The sequence below is a fragment of the Hyperolius riggenbachi genome, chromosome 4 (assembly GCF_040937935.1).
Source record: "Hyperolius riggenbachi isolate aHypRig1 chromosome 4, aHypRig1.pri, whole genome shotgun sequence".
NCBI lineage: Eukaryota > Metazoa > Chordata > Amphibia > Anura > Hyperoliidae > Hyperolius > Hyperolius riggenbachi.
Genome location: NC_090649.1, coordinates 203,236,400 through 203,248,966, shown reverse-complemented (window position 1 = coordinate 203,248,966; position 12,567 = coordinate 203,236,400).

The window sequence follows — 12,567 nt, the reverse complement described above, 5'->3', positions numbered from 1 at the left end:
TTTAACCACTTGCCGACCGCACGCTTATACCGTGCGTCGGCAAAGTGGCAGCTGCAGGACCAGCGACGCAGTACTGCGTCGCCAGCTGCAGCCTAATTAATCAGGAAGCAGCCGCTCGTACGAGCGGCTGCTTCCTGTCAAATCACGGCGGGGGGCTCCGTGAATAGCCTGCGGGCCGCCGATGGCGGCTCGCAAGCTAAATGTAAACACAAGCGGAAATAATCCGCTTTGTTTACATTTGTACGGCGCTGCTGCGCAGCAGCGCCGTAAGGCAGATCGGCGATCCCCGGCCAATCAGCGGCCGGGGATCGCCGCCATGTGACAGAAGACAGCCTGTCACTGGCTGCACAGGACGGATAGCGTCCTGTGCAGCCCAGATCTCCCGGGGGAGCAGGTAGGAGAGGGAGGGGGGAGAATGTCGCCGCGGGGGGGGCTTTGAGGTGCCCCCCCCGCAAAATGCCTGCAAGTAGGAGCGATCAGACCCCCCCTGCACATCATCCCCATAGGGGGGAAAAAAGGGGGGCGATCTGATCGCTCTGTGTGGCCGCGGATCTGTGCTGGGGGCTGCAGAGCCCACCCAGCACAGATCCAAACAAACAGCGCTGGTCCTTAAGGGGGGGTAAAGGGTGGGTCCTCAAGTGGTTAAAGAGACACTGATGCGAAAAAAAATATGATATAATGAATTGGTTGTGTAGTATGGATAATTACTAGCATATTAGTAGCAAAGAAAATATTCTCATATTTTTATTTTCAGTTGAATAGTGTTTTTTATAACATTGCATCATTCTCTAATATTTGCAGTTTACACACTACTCAGCATTCTAAATAATTTTAAAGAGCAGTCTTGTGAACTATTGACCTGGACTCAGCAGGAAAAATCAGATACGATGACTGACAATTGAGATAACAAGCTTCAGAAGACAAAACTCTCTGTAACTATGAAAGTCGTGGAGCACAATGGCTCTTTTGCATACAGGGGTGAGCCTGGGGTGCCTGGCACCTGGGTGCAAGATTTTCTCTGGCGCCTATGTGAGTGGTTAAATTAACCGTGCCCAACCACATAACCACACCCATTTCCTGCCTAATCACACCCACACCTTCCACCTCTTTACGCATGCATGTGATACCCCATTCCTACCCCTCTTCCATGGACTTGCTCCTGGCTGGCTTTGGCTGCCTGCGAGTCTGCTAGTCTCTGGACTGACTCAGGCTGAGAGGCTCTGCGAGTATTTATGGCTGCCTGCGGCCACCCTACTCTCACTCGCTGTCGTCGGCTCCTCCCCCCGCCAAGCCCAAGCGTGAGGTGGGCTGCCTGTATCCCGTTGCACCGCGCAGCCTGCCAGTGCTGCCAACCTTTCACGTTATTTTTTACTGACAAATACCTAAAATTTACTGACAAAAGATTATTTTTACTGACAAAATTTCCACACTAAATGCACATAAGAGACAGCGTTTCACCAGTAAATGCACGTAATGAGAGACAGCTTTTCCCCAGTAAATGCACATAATGAGAGACAGCTTTTCCTCAGTAAATGAACATAAGAGACAGCTTTTCACCAGTAAATGCACATAAGGGACCGTTTTTTTCACCAGTAAATGCACATAAGAGACAGCTTTTCAACAGTAAATGCACATAAGAGACCGCTTTTCACCAGTAAATGCACATAATAAGAGACTGCTTTTCACCAGTAAATGCACATAACAAGAGACCGCTTTTCACCAGTAAATGCACATAACAAGAGACCGCTTTTCACCAGTAAATGCACATAACAAGAGACCGCTTTTCACCATTAAATGCACATAACAAGAGACCGCTTTTCACCAGTAAATGCACATAACTAGAGACCACTTTTCACCAGCAAATGCACATAATAAGAGACAGCATTTCACCAGCAAATGCACATAATAAGAGACAGCTTTTCACCAGCAAATGCACATAATGACAAACAGCCAGTGTCCCCAGTATATGTAGCCAGGGATATATGTGCCCAGTATATGTAGCCAGAGGTATATGTCCCCAGTATATGCAGGGCCGGATTTCTGGGCAGGCCCCCCAAGGCCGGGGACTAGGGCGGAGACTTCACTGTCATTTCATGGGGCGGGTGGAGAGCCGTACATGCCATTACCTATCATAGAAAAGCCCTGTCCGCCCGTTTACAGCTGCCTGCGGGGTTAGAAGTGTGCCCGAATGCTCCATATCAGCTCGAGCTCAATTTGTTTATTTACAAGGGCTGAGTGGGCGCTTCTCTCTCCCCCCTGCCGTGCCGTTATCTGACAGTGTGATCTGACTGGGAGAGAAGAATGTGCTGTGTATCTGCAGCGGCCCCGCCCCCCTGCTCGGACACAAACACAGCACCAGCAGCACGAGGGAGCCAGGATGGACAGCTGCATGTGCTCCTGCAGAGGAGAGTGCATGAAGGCTTAGAATGTGAACTGTGCAGTAAGGTAGTAATATGCTAAGCTAAGGTACCACAATCGGTTTTCTGAATGAAGTCAGAGAACAGTGTATTAAGTGATGTGTCCTGCAATCCTCTGAACTGCTGCTGACCACCATCTTATCGCATTTAGGTTTTTCTGCTCTGTAGAAAATGATTATGACTTTATTAACAAAGTGTAAAAAATGTGTCTGCATCTCATAAAACTAATCTAAGTACAGACATACTGTAGACGCTGAGGTTGCCAGTAATTTGGAATCGGGCTGTGTGTGGATTTGTAGTAGAGGCAGAAGGATAAGGGCTGGTTCAGATGGTTTTCTGCGGAACAATTTATGGTGGCTTGTAGCCAATGCTAAACAATGGGCTGAACTAGCTACTACTGAGCAGAAAAGCGTTCAGCATCCGTTCCCGGCGATTTGTCGTCGCATTGCGTTTTGATCCCCTTGGTGGACATGGAAGCACAGGAACGCAGCTGACACTGGAAGTTTTATGTAGCATCCAAGACAACTGGATCTACTGCAGCATTTATGTGAACAACACTTTTACCAGGTTTACCTCCTGTCTGAATCAGCTCTCACACTTTGTGCGCTTCTATCCGCTTTTTTCAGCACATAATGTTACAGATACATGTTGCTGAAAAAAAGCGGACAGAAGCGCACTGGTGTGCATGAGCCCTGGCCTTGTTTCCTAGTGCACTTCTGTCCGCTTTTTATCAGCACATCAATGTTACAGATTGATACATGTTGCTGAAAAGCGGACAGAAGCGCATAGATGAAAACAAGGCCTCTCTCATACACTCTTCCGTGCGGATATGGAAGCGCGTATGATGTGCTGAGACGCAGGAACGGCAGAAGGGCATAGACTACCCTTCTACCATTCACATCTACTGCGCTGCGCAGCAGTACGACATGCTGGGAAGTGCTTGCGTACTGCTGCCTGCATTTTGAAGCGCAGAGCTGATCCCATCACTGTTAACGGATGGGATCAGCAGCAGGCAGTGGCACAGATGGCGTGCGATCAGATGCGCTGCGTTCAGATCGCACGGCCATCTGCGCTACTCAGATGTGAACGAGGCCTAAGAATTCAGAGAAATCCTGTGTGAAGATTAACTGTTTTCATAGATGCAGGGGAGAGAAATTTAAATCCCTGTGTGCTTTTATAGAAGATTTTAGAGGTTTATGTGATTGTGTTACCTGTGGTGCTGTTTCATTTGGAGCTTGACCCAGTGGTCATATATCCCTTGTAGATGGACTGGAGGGGAGCTTAGTGTTATAGGTTAATATAAGGACAGACATAGTCATAAGTTATGCTGCGTCCACACGCACTGGCAAAATGGACAGTCACTGCAGATCCGATGTACGTTCTGTTGTGTCCATCCATTTCTGTTTTCTGTGTAGCGTCCAGAAAAGTTGTTCAGGCCAGGATTTACTGTAAAGGTGGCCATACACTGCTCCATTTGCCATCAGATCGACCAACAGATAGATCCCTCTCTGATGGAATCTGATCAGAGAGGGATCTATTGGCTGCCTTTACTGCAAACAGATTGTGAATCGATTTCACTATGAAACCGATTCACAATCTGTGGAGCTGCCACCGCCGTCGCCCCCCCCCCCCCCCCGCCAGCTATACATTACCTGATCCGGCCAGTGCGAGTCTACTGGTCTCCGCTGTCCCTTCTACGCGCTCGGCTCCACAGCTACAGCTTCACTTTACTTCCTGTCGGGAGAAGTTCAAACAGTATAGGGCACTCCACTGTTTAAACTTTCTGTCGGACAGGAAGTAAAGTGAAGCCTGCCAGACTCGGAGCCCAGCGGAGAAGTGACAGCGGGGACACGCGCCGGCGGAACATGTAATGTATTGCCGCTAGCGGTGGTCTGACATTCGAACGCCGCTATCGACGCACTCCCGACCCGCCGCCGATCGAAATCTTCCGCACGGACGGATCGACGGGAACGATCGATTTTGGACGGAAATCGATCGTTCGATCAGCGTTTGCGCAACAATTTCTCAGCAGATTCGATCACAGTGATCGAATCTGCTGTATATCGGTGGGAAAATCGTTACGTCTATGGGCCCCTTTCCAGAGATTGATATGTTCAGAATGAACATGTCTGAACAAATCCTATAGGTAACCTAGATCCGGCAACTTGTCAGTGTATTTATTGGTCTCCATTTGCAGAAAGTGGTCAAATTTCATCCACAGTGTGAACCTAGCCTGCCACAAAGCAGTTTCTTCTATGTCTTCATGGGCATGCCAAACAACATGGCTAAATCAGACTGCAGTGTCCTGGTGAGGCAAATCTCCCCTCCTCCTATTTTCCTCCTATCTTGCACCCCTCTACACGTCTCTCACTCATTTCCCTTTCTAGTCATAGTCTATCATACTATATTAGTATGTATTTATATAGCACTGATATCTTCTGCAGCACTTTACAGACTACATAGTCATGTCACTGACTGTCCTCAGGGGAGCTCACAATTTAATCCTCCCATAGTCATAGTCTAATGTCCTACCTTATTATGTATTTATATAGCACTGAAATCTTATGCAGCACTATACAGAGTACATAGGCATGTCACTGACTGTCCTCAGATGAGCTCACAATCTAATCCTACCATAGCCTAATGTCCTACCATATTATTATGTATTTATATAGCACTGACACCTTCTGCAGCGCTTTTACAGAGTAAATAGTCATGTCACTGACTGCCCTCAAATGAGTTCACACTCTAATCCTACCATAGTCATAGTCTAATGTCTTACCATATTATTATTATGTATCTATATAGCACTGACATCTTCTGCAGCACTTTACAGACTACAGTCATGTCACTGATTGTCCTCAGAGGAGCTCACAATCTAATCCCTACCATAGTCATAGTCCTTGCCATAATATTATTACGTATATATAGCACTGACTTCTTCTGCAGCACTTTACAAAGTACATAGGCATGTCACTGGCTTTCCTCAGAGGAGCTCGCAATCTAATCCTACCATAGTCCTAGTCTAACGTCCTACCATATTATTATTATGTATTTATGTAGCACTGACATCTTTGGCAGAACTTTACAGAGTACATCATGTCAATGACTGTGCTCAGAGGAGCTCACAATCTAACCCCTACCCTAGTCTTATGCCCTACCATATTATTATTATGTATTTATATAGCACTGACATCTTCTGCAGCACTTTACAGAATACACAGTCATGTCATTTCAGTCTTCTTTTATCCAATTTCCCATTATCATATTCTCAAATTCCTTGCCTGACACTAACTTTCCCAAGTGTCTAGCCTGTAATCTCCCCTCACCACCTTTATGTAACTTTTACCATACTTTAATTCCTTTTTTCAGAAATGCCAAACACTTATCTATTAGTATTTCTAACTTCCACACTTTGCCATGTCCAAAAACCCTATCCTAACCTTGCTGTGGTCATGGTGCGGCTGGTGATAGTGGGCCTTGGGTGGAAAAAAGTATAAATCGGGACCTGAGTATATGTAGCCAGGGATATATGTGCCCAGTATATGTACCCAGTATATGTAGGCCGGGGTATATATCCCAGTATATGTAGGCAGGTGTATATGTCCCAGTATATGTAGCCAGGGGGTATATGTCCCAGTATATGTAGGCAGGTGTATATGTCCCAGTATATGTAGCCAGGGGGTATATGTCCCAGTATATGTAGCCATGGGGTATATGTCCCAGTATATGTAGCTAGGGGGTATATGTCCCAGTATATGTAGCCAGGGGTTATATGTCCCAGTATATGTAGCCAGGGGGTATATGTCCCAGTATATGTAGCCAGGGGGTATATGTCCTAGTATATGTAGCCAGGGAATCTATATCCCACGTATATGTAGCCAGGGGGTATATGTACCAGTATATGTAGCCAGGAGGTATATGTCCCAGTATATGTAGCCGGGTAGCCGGGGGGTATATGTTCCAGTATATGTAGCCAGGGGGTATATGTCCCAGTATATGTAGTCAGGGGTATATGTGCCCAGTATATGTAGCCAGGGGGTATATGTCCCAGTATATGTAGCCAGGGGGTATATGTCCCAGTATATGTAGCCAGGGGGTATATGTCCCAGTATATGTAGTCAGGGGTATATGTGTCCAGTATATGTAGCCAGGGAGTATATGTCCCAGTATATGTAGCCAGGGGGTATATGTCCCAGTATATGTAGCCAGGTGGTATATGTCCCAATATATGTAGCCAGGTCTTATATGTCCCAGTATATGTAGTCAGGGGGTTATGTCCCAGTATATGTAGCCAGGGGGTATATGTCCCAGTATATGTAGCCAGGGGGTATATGTCCCAGTATATGTAGCTAGGGGGTATATGTCCCAGTATATGTAGCCAGGGGTATATGTGCCCAGTATATGTAGCCAGGGGGTATATGTCCCCGTATATGTAGCCAGGGGCTATATGTCCCAGTATATGTAGCCAGGTATAGGGACCCCGTTTAGGTAGTGAGTGACAGCGACCCCCTTTAGTTAGTGAGTGACAGGAGCCCTCCCTCCCTCTAGCCGCCGCTCCTCCCTCACCTGCAACATTGCAGCATCAGTCAGACCTCAGGATCTGCGGGCGACCCGACCAGAGCGGACGCCGGACGCACCCGCTCTATATGTGGAAGTGATGTCACTTCTGCATATCAGTGCGGCGTGCTAGGTCCTAGCGCCCGCACTATTGGTTGCCGCCTGATCGAGGTCTGACGTGGTGCTGGCGGCTAGAGGGAGGGAGGGAGCGGTGGCCAGAGGGGGTGAGCGGCGGCCGGGCGGCACGACTGCGTGCAATGCACCCGCAGCACCCGCCCAGGCTCGGCCCTGTTTGCATACATAATAACTGCAGTTTCTTAACTCTTCCTGTACTGGAAACAATATTAGACTTATGTCTCTGCTCCTAATGTTTTATTTCTTGGCTGTACTACACATACAAATCATTATATCATAATTTTTTTTTTCCGTTTCAATGTCTCTTTAACCACCACCAATGCAGGCTGGTATAGCAAGAAATCTTGAGCCTAGATCATGTTGGACTCCGCAGCCTGAGCTATTCCAGCTCACATGTTCCATAATTTGTGGAAGCTCTAGAAGAGGAGGGGCAAAGACTAAAAATCCAGGCAGAGGTCGGTACAGGTGGAAGGCAGAGAGTAGTCAAAAACCATGCAAAAATTGGTAACAGTAAGGCAGAAACACTTAGCTTAGAATCAGTTGGGAACTAAATGGCTATATTGTTAACATCCTGTGCTTTCAAATGAACTTATCTGCCATTTCGCTCGCTCTCTCTCTGTATGTATATATATATATATATATATATATATGTATATATATATATATATATATATATATATATATGTGTATACAGTATATACCGTATATATATATATATATATATATATAAATATATATATATATATATATATATATATATATATATATATATATATATATATATATATATATAGGGGTTCAGATACAGGGCACAGTTCTGTTTTCCTTCTGCCCTGTGCCAAAAAGTCTGGGGTCACGTTAATTTGAAATATGGATCACTGTTCCATTCACCTCTTTGTCTTTCAATTTGTTGTGGTAGTTTTGGTGATGTACAAAGGGAACTTAGAGCCGGTGTGTTGGCAGCAGATCTCAGTATAAGTATCTGCAGCATTTACCCGCAGGTGAGCTGCACGGGAAAATGCTGCCTATTTCTTCTATGGATTGCTGTCCAAATTGCACGGTGGTGCAATTTTGGATGGCATGCTGCAGTTTCTTGCAGCATGCACCCAAATCCCTATAGCCATCCATAGCACGGGTAAGCGATTTTGATGCGTGCCCCCATCACTACCGGAGTGTCTCCCGCAAGAGTTTTCCTCTATTAATGACTGAAGTTTATGTGTGCGCTCTTCTCCCCTTTTTAGGTCCTGAAGCAGTGAAGAACCTGACAGCAGACCATATCACTACCACCTCCGTATCTCTGAGCTGGCTGCATCCAGATGGACATGCCAGTTCTTATCTCATCCAGGTCCAGGGAGAGCCATCATTCAACCAAACTGTGGAGACAACTTCTACTACCATTGTAGGCCTGACACCTGGAAATTACTACACCTTCCTGGTCTCTTCTGTTGTGGGCGAATATAGAAGAAAAGGAGCAGCAAAAGTAATACCAGCATACACAAGTGAGTCTTTACTAGATCTGGCAGTAGCAATAGATTATTGTACCATGTTAGCCATCAGTAAAAGCAAGACGTTTTTAGTGAGTCTTTACTTGATCTGGTGGGGAAAAACTGGTTGATAACAAGTTAAGCATTCTTATTCAATGCCAAGCAGCAGCAGTTAAAACAAATTTAATTATGGGTTGCATAAAATAGGGAATAACATCATGATTACGCTTTCTGAATAAGTTACTTGTGAGGGCACATGTGAATTAGGGGATACAGTTTTGGGGGCTGCATTAATAAAAATATAGAACAAATACAAAGACCTGTACCTAAATATTTTCCACACCTTGGGGTTGATTCACAAAAGCGTGATAACTGCTATCACAGCAGTTATCATGAGATCTGCCGCGCGCAGCTGTTTGCGCGCGTAAAGCACTACATTGCATGATAAATTAATGTCTGCGTGCGATCATGCGCGTGTTAAATGTTTGTTGTTTATCAAGCAAAGTAATCCTTTACACGCGCAAACCGCCGCGCGCGGCAGATCGTGTGATAACTGCTGTGATAGCAGTTACCACGCTTTTGTGAATCAAGCCCTTTGTCATAAAATGCCTTTTAAGCCACCATCAAGCAAGAAAATACTCAAAATAAGTTTGATAGTAGTTTTTCACCAACTTTTGGATACTTTTTCAACTTAACTGAAATGCCTAAAGGACTATGGTGTGTGTGTGTGTGTGTGTGTGTGTGGGGGGGGGGGGAATGAGTTGAACTTACCCGGGACTTCTAATGGTCCCCGCAGACATCCTGTGCCTGCGTAGCCACTCACTGATGCTCCGGCCCTGCCTCTGATTCACTTCTTTAATTTCCGACTTTAAAGTCGGAAAACCACTGTGCCGGCTGTGTCCTCGCTCCCACTGACGTCGCCAGGAGCGTATTGCGCAGGCACAGACCATACTGGACCTGCACAATACACTCCTGGTGGTGACGTCAGTGGGAGTGAGGGCACAGCCACGCAAGCACAGTGGTTTTCTTTAAAGTCCGACATTCCTGAAGTGAACCGGAGGCGGGGCCGGAGCATCGGTGAGTGGCTGCACCGGCACAAGATGTCTGCGGGGGAACATTAGATGCCCCAGGTAAGTTCAACTCATTTTTCCCCTACCCCCTACAGTATTCCTTAAAAAGTTATTTAAAGATTATATGAAAAATATCTCCTAGCAGAAAACGCAGGAGAAAAAAAATAATTGCATATGGGCCGATATTCGTATGGAGGAAAAAAGTTATGACATCTACAGTATTAAGAAAGGGTTTCTTTACAGTAAGGGTGGTTAACATGTGGAATATCTTAACACAGGAAGTGGTGGTAAATTTTATACTTGCATTTAACCCTTTTCCATCCTTTTCCCCGATAACCCCACATCTTCCTCAGCACTACATTTTTAGTGGATGTGCTGGGGGAACATGGGTGATCAGGATGTGCAGCAGCAACATGGATCTGGAGGGTCTGCACCTCCTTGCACTAGAGCAAGGAGGTGACCCAGCATCAGTAGGGGGGCAGGGCCAGCACCAGCTTGTGTGCTGTAGTTTGGCCTCTCTTGCGTGCCAGCATCATTATGTTATTAAGCGATGCTGCATGGTGCAGGAGAGGAACAAAATGTCTGACTTTATCGAAACCATTAATCCACATAGGGTGATGTTGTGCTGGACTAGATCAGCTCAAATACTCCCATGCAATATTTATATTACACGGTGCAGTGGCGGGTATGGGGCCAGCAGCAATAAAAGTGTCAGACCTGGTCCAATACTTTGCTCTGAAGGGGCTAACACCAGAGCTGGAACAAGGTCCTCTAGCACCCAAGGCTCTGAGACACCAAAGTGTGCCCCTCCATCCTTCCCACAACAGCCGTCACACACTGATTGCTATTAGACTAAAAGGCGCCCCAGGGCCCCCAATCCTCCCAACACCTTAATCTCTAGTTATCTGGCTTGCAGTCACTGCCATGTATCCCCTTTTCTTATTTCTCTCTGCTTCATACACAATAGGGGAATAGTAGCTGAGTGAATTTTGCACCCCTCCTACACTGCGCCCTGAGGCTGGAGCCTCTCTCGCCTCTGCCTCGGCCCAGCCCTGGCTAACACTGTGCTGGATTTTATCTGGCAACAGCCCATCTAGCGGCAGCCAGTTCTACTATGTTGGACTGTGTCCGTCATTGGTCCTATGTAGGATAATGTCAATGTTGACATAGTCTGACATAGCACTAGAAATGTTTTAAGAAGGCTTGGATGCTTTCCTTGCATTGAGGGACATCCATGACTATGATATCTAGGTAATTCCTAGTGTTATTTTATCTGACTGACTTCTGGAATCATCAGATACATTTTTCCCTTCATGATCATTCAGTGTTTTGTGATAGCTTTAGTGATTTACTGAGGTAAATTAGAGCAGCAGGGTTGGCAGTAGAACTCTGTATAGTATTGTGATTGGAAGTTGGAGATAAGCTCTATGCTTCTGCCTTGTGTACTGAATGTGTGTAACAAAGAGTAAAATCAGCATAGGATATTTACAGAATAATATAGAGCTTCAGCATTTGCTCTATTATTGCTACATTTTCACTTTCTATTTTGCTTTAAAGTATCTATTCTAAGAACCATCATTTATTTGTTTTTAGATGTGAAACTTTGGTAATGTTTTATAAATTGCTCTTTTCTTAAAAAGGATAGTTTTTTTAAGGTTTTCTTATTTTAATGACTTAAGTTTATGTGTGCACTCTTCTGCTCTTTTCAGTTCCTGAAGTAGTGAAGAACCTGACAACAGTGTCCATCACTACCACCTCCGTATCTCTGAGCTGGCTGCATTCAGATGGAAATGCCAGTTCTTATCTCATCCAGATCCAGGGAGAGCCATCATTCAACCAAACTGTGGAGACAACTTCTGCTACCATTGTAGGCCTGACACCTGGAAATTACTACACCTTCCTGGTCTCTGCTGTTGTGGGTGAATACAATGTAACAGGAGCAGCCAATGTAACACAAGCTTACACAAGTGAGTTTTTCAAGAGGGTATATTACTATTATTCAGTGATGCTCGGATACCCCCAATCACGAAATTTGGTCGAATCGGAGCTCCGAATTCGACTCAGATTTTAGTCGTGATTGCATGTAGATCACGGATTTGACTTTAACATTAAAAGCAAAGCCCCCATACATGCTACAGTCACCAGAATTGCATGGGCAATAAAGGTGATCAGTGGCTACAACAAAAAAAAAAAAAGAAAAATTCAAAAATAACTTTTAGTGTTTGAGAAAATCGATTTTAAAGTTTCAAATGAAAAAAGTATTCGTGATTAAAAACCCGCCAAAACCCGCCGACTTTAGTGGTTAATAGCAAAGCCCCCTTACCTGCTAGAAACTCCAAATTTGCCAGATATGTTAAGAAGAACAGTGGGAACAAGAGGAAAAATATGTTTTCAAAAAGACCTTATAGTCTTTGAGAAAATCGAATTTAAAGTTTCAAAGGAAGTTACAAAGGAAAAAAAGTATACATGTAAATGCATTAAATACATTAACTGTCATTTGCATATAAATGTATACTATTTTTCTTTGAAACTTTAAAATCGATTTTCTCAAAAGCTATAAGGTCTTTGTCCGTGATCACGAGCTGGATTTGGACCATGATCACAAGCCGGATTTGGACCATGATCACAAGTGCATTCGGAACTGAATCCGTGATCGAGAGGCAATCACGAATTCGAAGTCCAACCTCGTGATCAGGAAAAACAGCTTGTGATTATGGGTACCCATGATCACGAGGCCGTGGAGATCAACACTGCTATTATTTTTTAAATTTTGGGCTTGTAAATAGTGATAGTCGCAAAACTGAAAAAAATGCACCTTTATTTTCAAATAAAATATTGGTGCCATACATTGTGATAGGGACATAATTTAAATGGTGTAGTAACCGGGACAAATGGGCAAAT